The following is a 12,029-nucleotide window of genomic DNA, read 5'->3' on the forward strand; positions in this document are numbered from 1 at the left end:
TATTTTATTTTTCAATTTTTTAAATTGACGTATAGGTGATTTACAATGTCATGTTAGTTTCAGGTGTACAGCATAGTGATTAAGTTATATATAATATGTGTATATATATATATATATATATATATATATTCTTTTTTAGATTCTTTTCCCTTATAGGTTATTACAAAATATTGAGTATAGTTCCTTGTGCTATACAGTAGGTCCTTATTGGTTATCTACTTTATATACAGTAGTGTGTCTATCTTAACTCTGTTTTAGACTCTTCTGTGGAGATCTTATTTCTACCATCATATTTTTAATTTCCAAATACTCATTTTTTTATTTAATTAATTTTTATTGGCGTATAGTTGATTTACAATGTTGTGTTAGTTTCTGCTGTACAGCAAAGTGACTCAGTTATACATATACATATATCCACTCTTTTTTAGAGTCTATTCTCATATAGGTCATTACAGAGTACTGAGTAGAGTTCCCTGTGCTATACAGTCGGTTCTTATTAGTTATCTGTTTTATCTGCTTTAGGGTGTATGTGTCAATCCCAATCTCCCAATTTATCCCCCCGAACTTTTTCCCCCTTGGTAACCATAAGTTTGTTTTCTACATTTGTCAAATACTCATTTTTATCATCTAACTTTAGTATCTTGTCCTTGTTTTGTGGCTACAATAACGTCAACCTCTGAAGATGTTGATGATCTTTTTATATCCTTCTGTTCTCTGTGTTGTCTGTTTCCTCATATTCCCCTGCCCTTTTTTCCTTTTATATTTTTTCAACTGTTTAGAGATCCTTGGCTCTCCATTCAAATTTTAGAGACGAACATTCAAAAGCTGCACGAAGCTCTGAGTCCACAGATGAGATTTGTCCACAGGAGGACTTGTCAACAACTGTGATTCCTGACCTTCCTGACCTCCAGGTCTTTTCCCAAGAGTTTGTCATGGTCCCTAAAGAAGGGTCTTCCACACTCTGCCCTGGACGGCAGACACTGGGCTGCCAGGATGCAGGAACTGAGGATGGGAAGGGGCTGGGGTGAGGTTTCACCATTCAGCATTAGGCCATCACTTCTTTCTCATCTTCACAGTCTTCCCCCCTGATTATCCCCCCTGGTATCCATTTGTGCTGAGAACACCTTAGTTCACCTGTTTCAGAGATTAAACCTCCAATCTTCTGCAGGGAGAGGAAGGAGATTGGGAAGGGGTTTAACTGCTTCTGTATTAGTCACCTCAGGCTGCCATAACAAAATATCACAAACTGGGGGTCTTAAACATCAGACATTTATTTCTGGAAGTTCTGGAGGCAGTTGTCCTCTCGGGGTGAGGGAGAGAGATCTCTTCCTCTTCTTATAAAGTCACCAATCCTATCAGATTAGGGCCCCACCCTTATGACTTCATTTAATCTTAATTACCTCCTAAAAGCCCTAACTCCAAATACAGTTGTCTTGCAGGTTTGAGCCTTAACATAGGAATTTTGGGAGTACACAGTTCAGTCCATAGCAGCTTCTTAAGCAGACTGTTGGCCGATCCTCCTGGTTTTTTGTTGTTGTTGTTGTTGTTGTTTTTGGCTGCATTGGGTCTTCACTGCTGCGCGAGGGCTTTCTCTAGTTGTGGCGAGCGGGGGCTACTCTTTGTCGTGGTGCATGAGTTTCTCATTGCAGTGGTTTCTCTTGTTGCGGAGCATGGGCTCTAGGTGTGCAGACTTTAGTAGCTGTGGCACGCGGGCTCAGTAGTTGTGGCGCACGGGTTTAGTTGCTCTGTGGCATGTGGGATCTTCCCGGACCAGGAATCAAACCTGTGTCCCCTGCATTGGCAGGCGGATTCTTAACCACTGTACCACCAGGGAAGTCCAATCCTCCTGTTTTCAGCCTCTCCTGTGTCCCCACTTCCATAGTGGTGCTGTCAGTTCCTGAATCTTTGCTGGTTCTCTGGTGGGAAGTGGGGTGCTCCTTGGTTGCCCCCAGCTTGCTGGCTTCAGTTTCAGCTTGTTTGGGGCAGATGAGACCACACCTCTCCTTTACCTGTTTACCACTGTGAAGCTGTACTGAAGTTGTCCCCTCTTCCATCCTCTTTGTCCCGTGGGTATGATGAGTGTCCCCAGAATGTGGAGACAAATACACATGATCTGTGTGCTGTCTTTCCCTAGAAAGTCACTGTTAGAACTTCCTTACAAGGATGATCATGTTGCCAACAAAGATTTGTTGAACAAATGAATGAAACCTCACATTTTCTGCAGCATCTCACCCATCTCATCCTTCTGACCCTCCTCCCGGAAGGCGTGCCATTCCTCCTTCTTTCCCAAGTGACCCCCCCCCACACACACACACAGTGTTCTCTGGAAGTCTGTTCCAGCCACCACCTCTCTTCTCCTTGAATTGTAACCAGTTCTCCTTCCTCTGACCCTTTCCTCCTGACAAAGCCCCTTCTGACCATGCTGCCCCACAAGGCGGATTTTCCAGCTCTTTTCTCCTTTCCCAGTCTGACTTCCTGTTTCCTGGCCACCGCTGGCCCTCAGGCCTTGCTACAGCTCATCTGTCCAGCCTCTGTGTCCCCAAATGCATCCTCATTGCCAAGGCCTCGGCCTTCTCCCTGCACTCACCTCTCTTCCCGACATCCCACTCCGTAGCTCTCAGAGTGAGACCCTCCCCTGGTGTCTTCTGTATCAATAACCTGGTCCGACTGGCCAGTTCCCCACCGGCCTGGGAGGATGGCTGCTGGCCACACCCAGGCTCTCACCGCCTCACCTGGAACTATGCCTGTGGCCCACTAGTTTGCCCTGTGATTCCTGGTTCCGTTTACATGCACTTCCCCATCAAACTTCCTGAAGCACAGCCTAATTGTGAGGCTTCCAAGGGACTTCTCATTGTCCATGGGCCAAGTCCAACCCCTTAGTAAGGGGTCCTAGGCCCTCTGCAATGCAGCCTGATACCTCCTGTCTGACCTCCTTGTCCCATCCTTGACTTGAACAGAGCTGGATGGCTCCTCATTTCCCAGACACACTGGGTGTGCATTTCTAGCCTCTTACTTGGATGACTTTATCTCCTGCTCTCCACTTACTTCATCTTTCAGATCCATCAAAGCCAGAACTCTGGTCCCATCCAACACCCCCAACCTGGATTCCTTCCCTGTCTGCCCTAGCCCCTGGGGGTTCAGTAATCCCCATGCCTTCATTTGTCTCAAGCCTAAGCAGCAAATACTTTCTTCACACATACTGTTGGTAAGTTGGACCTGGGGTCTGCACCCCACAGGATGAGGTCCATGGCCGTACCCTGTCTTCGGGTGTTCTTCTTTCTTGTCCCCAACCAGGCTGTCAGTTTTTATTCTTGGGTAAATCTTCCATCCTTCCCCCAGGCTCTCTTATCCCATCCTCAGCTGCTGAGGTGGTAGTTCAGGGCAGAAAAGCAAGGTTTGGGGCCTGACAGGACCAGATTTAAATCCTGGCTCTACCTCTCACCAGCAAGGTGACCTTAGGCAGGCACCTGCCCCTCTGCTCACAAGGGAGTTTCCCTACACATATAATTGAGGCAGTACTACCTACCCCACAGGCCTGTGGCACAGATGGTGACTGATGCATGGACAGCAATGGCACTCTCCCCCAGTGAGCTCCTGGGTGCCTTGGTCCCCTCCTGTGTGTTCAGTGTGTTCCTGTGGTGTTTACTCCCCTCCTGGACGATGAGACCCTCAGGGGACAGGTGTTGCTCTAGTCCCGTTTGTGTCCCTTGTTCCCAGCACAGAGTGGGCACTGAGTGTGTGCAAACAAGTGAGCCAATAGTCAGCACCCAGCAACCATCTGTGATGAAGAACACACAGGGAACTATATTCAATATCTTATAATAAACTATAATGGAAAAGAATCTGAAAAAGAATATACATATATACACACACATATATGTGTGTGTGTATATATATATATATATATATATATATATATATATATATATATATGAAACTGAATCACTTTGCTGTACACCAGAAACTAATACAACACTGTAAATCAACAATACTTCAATTAAAAAAACAAAACAAAACACAGTGAACAAGCCCATGACTGGGGGAGATGGAACAGCATCTTACCAGTGATCTTTGCTCAGAAGACCCTTTAAACCTTTGCCTTAATCAATGAGATAACTAGAGTCTGCAGACCATAGGCAAATATATTAGCAAGGGTTCCAGGACCCTTTGTTAATTACAAATAAGCATTATGTATCTCAGCCACTGGGATGAAAAGGGCTCTGATGGGGGTGGTAGGAAGGGACCAGGCAAACCTCAGAAGCGGGCCTTTTACTTGACTTTCCTGATGGATGGTTCAGAATTCCGGCAACTTGTTTTTATTTCTTGCAGTTTTGCTGCTGCGAGGAAGCTGAGGATGTCATTGTAAATATAACTGTATGAACCTCAATAATTTTTTTCAGTGCGTGATATAGGTATAGTCTACGTCTTTCCATATTAGCTAGGATGACTATATAATCTGTCATCCAAACTAGAATACTTCAGGGTCAAAGCGGGATTATTATGCCAAGACACAAGCCTAAACCCGCCTGCCCCAGCACACTGGGATGAGTAGTTGACCTAATATTAGAATATTTACTCTGTGATTAGTCGGTGGTATGCCAAGAACTGCCATAAAACCTCACAGGTGACACAATGGAGCAAATGAACAAAAATTCCTGAAAATGACATTTTTCGGTGGAGATGCCACAACGGAAATTTCGTTTGCCATCCACTGCAGTACTTGCATTACTGTACGGATAAGGGACGGTTTTAACACTGAGTTTCCTCAATGGAATGCCATTCTGAAAAGAGAAAACCAGGAATTCCCTGGCGGTCCAGTGGTTAGGATTCTGAGCTCTCACGGCCTGCGGCCTGGGTTCAGTCCCTGGTCGGGGAACTAAGATCCCGCAAGCTGTGCGGCACAGCCAAAAAAATAATAAATAAAAATAACAAATAAATAAAAGGATTAAAAAGAGAGAGAAAACCAACCAATATTGCTTTTAATTTTCCACTTCACTTCAGACACTTCAAAATAGGTAAATTCTTTTGATCAACGCAAATCATTAAGAATGCTTTTGAGTGGCTAACCTACTGAGGGAAAAAATCCCATGGGTTTCTTAGATAACAAGGAGTTTTCATACCCATTTGGACTATTAGCAGATTAACTGTGGGAGGCTCAGAAGTTCATGGTTCTGCAGTGTCGACTTTTTTGTAATAGGATAATGAAGTTGATAAGGCTGTGTTTATTACACAGAGCGCTGTTCCTCATCAGGTGCCTCTTACCCACCCCAGCCCATCCGGGACCAGCACTGCACAGGTAGTCAGAGAGCTGGGTTCACCTTTGTGAGATGAGTTGCAAGATCCGCCTCCATATGCGCGGGGATGCGGCTCCCAGCCAGGGGCGAGGCCAGGGAGAGCTCCAGGAAGACACGTGTTGGCTGCTGCGGGAGGGTGAATGAATACAGAGTGAAGAGCCGCAGCCCTGCCCCCACGGAGTCCCCAGCTTCTACAGAGCTTCAAAAAGCAGGTTGGTTTAGCACAGAGGAAAGGTACAGACAGCCATCAGCAGTGGAGGGGGCAGGGACTCCGGCTGGACAAAGAGGGAGCAGCTTAAGAGCTGAGCCCACAGATGAGCGGAAGGATATTTCCGGGAAATCATGCAAGTGAAGCCCCAGGGGCAGATAACCGCAGGGTGTTTGGGGAATGAAAAGCAGAATGAGGGACTTCCTTGACAGCCTAGTGGTTAGGACTCTGCGCTTTCACTGCAGACGGCCCAGGTTCCATCCCTGGTCAGGGAATTAAGATCCCACAAGCCATGCGGTGCAGCCAAAAAAAAAAAAAAAAAAAAAGCAGAATGGATTGACTGAGGCAGAGAATGGGGGCCTTGAAGGACTCTGAAAGCCAGTCTGCGTATCTCGGACTTTGCGGGTTTCTTTTTCTCCAATAAGGAGAATAATCTTAAAACTGGGAAGAGTTGAAGAAATGTCCCTTAGGAGAAATTGTCAAGAGCCCAAGATAGGTGAGAGATGGGGGCAGGCAGGTGGCGCTTAGTGACTGTCAATCCAGTCTCTAGGCCTCCACAAACTTTCTCGGATTTGGCCAGATGGGAGTCGCAGAAAACTGGGAAGGGAAAAATGTCATAATTTTCCAAAAAGCAGAATAAGTTGGGTTCTGGAAAATACAGATAATAAATTTGATATTAATATTGGTTCTGAGCAAAAATTTTAACAGATTTTTGAAGAGCTGGTGTGAACTCACTTGGAAGGAATTGTTGTTACGAAGAGGCAAACCAAACTCATTCCCTCTTTTCACGGGGTTACCAGGCTGGATGCACAAAACGTTGGTATAGAGCCTTCCCAAAACCCTGTGGAAAGTACAGAGAAAAATAGGCTGGGCCAACAAACAATTGGGTGACTTGACATTTAGTTGGACAGACACATCCAGAGTATTTATAAAAAGATCAGTGGAGATGCAGCTGGTGAGGTGTGGCCGATGTGAGAGCTCCACGCCTCCGCCAGCCCCACCCTGCGCTTCTAATGTGTTTATCAACTACAAGGATGAAGAAGACATTAATGGGTTTATTACAGCACATTCGCTGCTGTCACAATGCTGATGTGTTAGATACCAGAGTCAAGAGTTTAAAAGATTTTGGTTCGTTAAAAGGATGGATTGAAACAAATCACATGACATTTTACAGGGGTAAAGATAAATCTTATCTTTGGATTAAAAATTTTTAAAAAAATCAATTAGCTCAGTACAGGTTGGAGACGACCCAACAGTAATTGATTTGAAAAAGACTGATAGGTTTATAATTGACCAGAAGTTCAATATGAACCAACAGCATATAGCCTGGCTGCTCAAAAAAAAAAAAAAAAAATCAGTACAAACTTCCGTTGTATCAATAGAATCATAATCTCCAAGTTATTTAAGGGAAATGCCACTCAGGTCACACACACACACACACACACGTTCCTACAAGTCAAGGCTGATTGATGTAAGGGATGCAATCAGGTACCAGTAGACGTGAGGGGGGTGTGGGGGGCTCACCAAGCCCTCCCAGATGAGGCAGCTTCTCTGCTGGCAGGCAGGGAGGTGGGCACTCAGCACTGGGAAACGGTGTGGGCAGAGGTCCAGAGCACTCACGTGCATGGCACGTATGAGAGTCGTGGATAGGGGTTGCCATGTACGTGGTGTGGCAGGAGCGTGTCGGATGCCAAAGACAGCGTTTGTGGCAGGAACACAGACAGACTGGAAGTCCACGCCAAGATGTGTGCACTTATTGTGGCAGGCATCAGAGAATGAAATGATGTCGTTAACCCCTCTTTGGGCAAGTTAACCCTGGAGTAACAAAGCAGAGGTGGGGAAACCGGGACACAGGCTGTTAGAGCACCCTTTCAGAACAGACAGCAGCCTGCATCACGACAGAGGGAGATTAAATTGACCAGACAAAAGTGGGATCAATGAAGGACGCTTTGGGAAGGGCGGTTTGGGATAAAAATAACCAACAATCTTTTTAATAATTCAAGCTCTTCAACTTTGAAATGAGCCAAGTGACCATTTGTCAGGGATGTTGCAGAAAAATACTGCTGCGTCAGCACGCAAGTTGGGGACAATGGAGTTTAATATTCTTTACTGATGTCAAGAATCTGTGATTAGCTCTCATTTTATGGAGTAACAGTCTTATCATGAGAAAGTGTATTTTATATTTTATAATTTAGAATCAGTGATGAATGGTGTCCTGAATCTCTGGAATATCCAATTCTTGACTTTGAGATTCTATACTAACTGTATTAGTTCGTCAGGGCTGCTGTAATGAATTACCGCACACCAGGAGGCTTAAACAACAGAAATTTATTGTTTCACAGTTCTGGAGGCTAGAAGCCCAAAATCAAGGTGTGGGCAAGGGCTGGGAGGGAAGAATGGATTTCAAGCCTCTCTCCTTAGCTTGGAGACAGCCAGCTGTCTGCTCCCTGTGTCTTCACATGGTCTTTCCTTTGTGTGTGTCTATGTCCTAATTTCCTCTTCTTATAAGGACACCAGTCATATTGGATTAGGGCCCACCCTAATGACCTTATTTTAACTTGATTACCTCTGTAAAGACCCCATCTCCAAATAAGGTCACACTCTGAAGTACCAGGAGTTAGTACTTCAACATATGAAGTTGGCAGGAGGGGGCACAATTTAACCCAAAACACTAACTGAGAGGCAACTTCTCTGCTCTTAGAATAAAATCAGAACCCCCCTGTGAACAGACCACCCCGTCTCCCACCTCGGTAATCTCAGCTCCCCAGATGAGCCTTATTTGCCTGAAGCAACGTCCACTGGTTCTTTGTCCACTGCTGCTTTGTGCCCTCCTTTCACGCCTCAGTCCAGTTCAGACCCTCCACAATAATCTGAAACCCTTCCTTCTGGTTTTGTTTCATAACACTTACCACAATTTGTAATGACATATTTATTTGTACGATTGTTATATGTCACCTACAGGGAGAAATACCTTTTACATCCCAATTCAGCACACCTACAGACATTTCAAGTAAAGATCAACACTTCAGGTAAAAATGCTTGTTCTTACTATGTTCAGTGCACCTTGATATTTCCTATTTCATCTATTTTTTCTTGTAGTAAAATACATACAACATAAAATTTGCCGTTTTTACCACTTTGCAGTGTACCGTCCAGTGGCATTAAGTACATTCACACTGTTGGGCAGCCATCACCACCATCCATCTCCTGAACTTTTTCATCATCCTAACGGGAAACTCAGTCCCCATTAAACACTAACTCCCCCTCCCTCAGCCCCTGGCAGCCACCATTCTACTGTCTGTCTGTATGAATTTGACTCCTCTAGGGACCTCATATAAGTGGAATCATGCAGCATTTGTCTTCCTGTGACTGGCTTATTTCACTCAGCATAATATCCTCAAGGCTCATCCATGTGGTAGCAAGTGTCAGAATTTCCTTTCTTTTAAGACTGAATAGTATTCTGTTGTATGGATAGACTGCATTTTGTCTCTCCATTCATCCATCAGTGGAAAATGGGTTGTTTCCACATTTTGGCTATTGTGAATAATGCTTCTATAAACATGGGTGTACAAACATCTCTTCGAGACCCTGCTTTCAATTTCTTTGGGTATATACCCAGAATGGAGTTTTCTGTTTCTTTTTTACAAAAATTATAGTTGATTCTGTTTCATTTTTTAAAGTGCTGAATGACTCTTTTTTTAAAAATTTATTTTATTATTTTTATTTTTGGCTGCATTGGGTCTTCGTTGTTGCGCGTGGGCTCTCTCTACTTGTGGCGAGCGGTGGCTCCTCTTGTTGCGGAGCACAGGCTCTAGGCGCGTGGGCTTCAGTAGTTGTGGCACACAGGCTCAGTAGTTGTGGCTCACAGGCTCTAGGGCGCAGGCTCAGTAGTTGTGGTGCGAGGCTTAGTTGCTCTGCGGCATGTGGGATCTTCCCGGACCGGGGCTTGAACCTGTGTCCCCTGCATTGGCAGGCGGATTCTTAACCACTGTGCCACCAGGGAAGTCCCTGATGTGACTCTTTAACTTCATGACACCTGCAGTTTGGAAGGCACTGTGTTTTGTATGATGTATCCCCAGCCTCTGCATGGTGCCTAGTCCTGTAGAACTATTTTTGGAGGAATGTTGAATTAAACTATAGATGCACAAGGCTTTACATTTCTGGGTATTTTTTTATTACTTCTCCATGAATAATGGCTACAGAGCTCCCATTTTCCTTTCTTTTTCACATGTTGTACAAATGCTGCTATTAATGCCACTGAATGCTATGGTTATATTGTCCTAGAGAGCATACATCATTTATGACAACAACATGTTTTGGACTCAGGCCATAAATTTTCTCAAAATGACGTGGAATAACAGCCTGTTAAAATGTTTGGGCACAAAATCTCACATTATTAATTAGGTTTTCAGAGATTTTTCTTGAACTTTCTCCATAGATGTTTTAAAAATGCTGTGTAGATTATACCTAATTGACTTAACATGCATATCCTTGTAATTACACTAAAATTTGCCCCTTTTAGAGTAAGGCTTTTATCATTGTGGGGAAAAACAAGAGCTGTTTAATACTCTAGGTTAAGAGTGTAATAATGATCTTTATCATCTCAAAAGCAGTGGACTGCATTCTTAATTGTGATTTGTAATTTTGCTCTGGTGGAAGTAAAATCCTCTAAGAAAATCTCCAGCTCAATTCTTCTTCGTCCCACTTCTGAATTTTCTTTATTCCCCAACCTTCCTTTGTTGGGGCCACCAAATATCATACCTTTAACATTATAAATCAGGAATGCTAACATTCTTAAAGAGAATCATCTTTTGATCATTTATTCATGATTATTACTTCATTTCCAAGTTTGAGAATGCCACATATCAATTTTTTAATACCAATTATCCAAAATATCCTAACGTATAAAACCACAAAGTAGAGTAGCGATAGCATAAAGATCGGACTAGAAGGGAAGAAAGATGGGAAATGAGAAAAGAGAGAAGGGCCAAGTTCAAATGTGTACGTGTGCTCAAAACCCCTCCTCCACAGTACCTGCCTCTTGCTTTCGGGATGCAGAGGGTCAACCTGTACTGGGAGGGGGTAGAGGCTTCATGTGACGCTTCTGCCCTCTATATTTGGCCCCTATTTCCTTTCCCTGCCAAAGTTCTGAAATGTGCATCTACGTGTGCTCTCCTTTTTTTTTTTTTTTTGGCCACGCCACGCGGCATTCAGGACCTTAGTTCCCCGATCAGGGATCGAACCCATGCCACCTGCAGTGGAAGTGCGGAGTCTTAACCACTGGACCACCAGGGAAGTCCCCATGTGCTCTCCTTTTGACGTCCAGCAGCCCGGCTCCGGTCCCCACCGCTTCACCAAGATGCTCCAAGTTACCTGGGAGCCCTCTGCCACCAGACCGAAGCCCTTTCCCCAGGCTCATCCTCTTTGACCTGTCCTCTACAGAAACCTGTGAAAAGGCCCACCTGCTTGCAAATTTCTGTGCTCTTCGCTTGATGAGACAACCCGCTAGGCTGATCGTCCTGCCTCTTTGACAGCTCCTTTGGAATGTCCTTCTCCCTTTCCAAGGATCTTCCCAGCTCCTTTCTGACCTTCCATTCTTTCCTTTACAGTTTACGTACAGCCTCTTTGCTGACAATTCCCACATCCCCATTCTTTCACTGGCCAGCTGGTCTGCATCCCCCGTTGCTATGGGGCATTGCTAACAGGAGGTTTACTGTCCTCTCTTGCTTGGCCTCTCTGTCTCTCCAGCTGTATCGTCCTGGAGCAGTTTCCCTCTGGCCCGTCCCTCAGCCTCTTTCTTCCCTCTGACTGTATGGGCCCTGAGTGTCTGGTTTCTGGAGCGCTGCAGACACCCTGGGCTGCTCCAGCTCCAGGCCACAGCCCCTGTGGTCCGATTCACACTCAGACTCATCTCTAACACTGCTCGTGCCAGCCTCCCTCCGCCTGCTGCCAGGTCTGGCTCAGGCTCCTCTGCCGGCTCTCGGGACCTCTCTTACCGTGCCCCTCTCTCTCTGCACACTCTTATTTCCCACTATCTATATACAGGCTGTCTGCTCTTGTCTGGCCAGCCCTTGGCCTGTCAGCAGGCCCTGCTCCTTCTCTCCTTCACAATCACTAACGCTGTCCTTCAAACACCAGGTCACAGTCAAACCCACAGCACCTGCAGCCCTTGAGCGAGCCCCCCACCTCCCCATGTACTTTTCCCGTTAACAATCCCTCTTGTTTCCTCTGCTTGGTCTCCCTGACCGGGACCTGGATAAGGGCTTCAACCTCTCCCTTCTGCCCACAGCATCTAATGCCAGTCATGCTACCCCATGTGCCAAACACACCAGGCACACCACCAGAGCCCCATCCCTGACAGCATCTTCTGCTTTTGCAAAGACAGGCCTCTATCCGCCTCTGAACCCCAGTGAGGCCCCCAGGTTTTCCTAATAGTAACTTTTTACTCGGTTCTCATTTCACCTACTTGTGTTCAACCTACAGGAATTAACACCTACAACTTGGACCCACTCAGAATTTTACATGTA

This window comes from Eubalaena glacialis, chromosome 2, assembly GCF_028564815.1.
Source record: "Eubalaena glacialis isolate mEubGla1 chromosome 2, mEubGla1.1.hap2.+ XY, whole genome shotgun sequence".
In the NCBI taxonomy this organism is placed as follows: Eukaryota; Metazoa; Chordata; class Mammalia; order Artiodactyla; family Balaenidae; genus Eubalaena; species Eubalaena glacialis.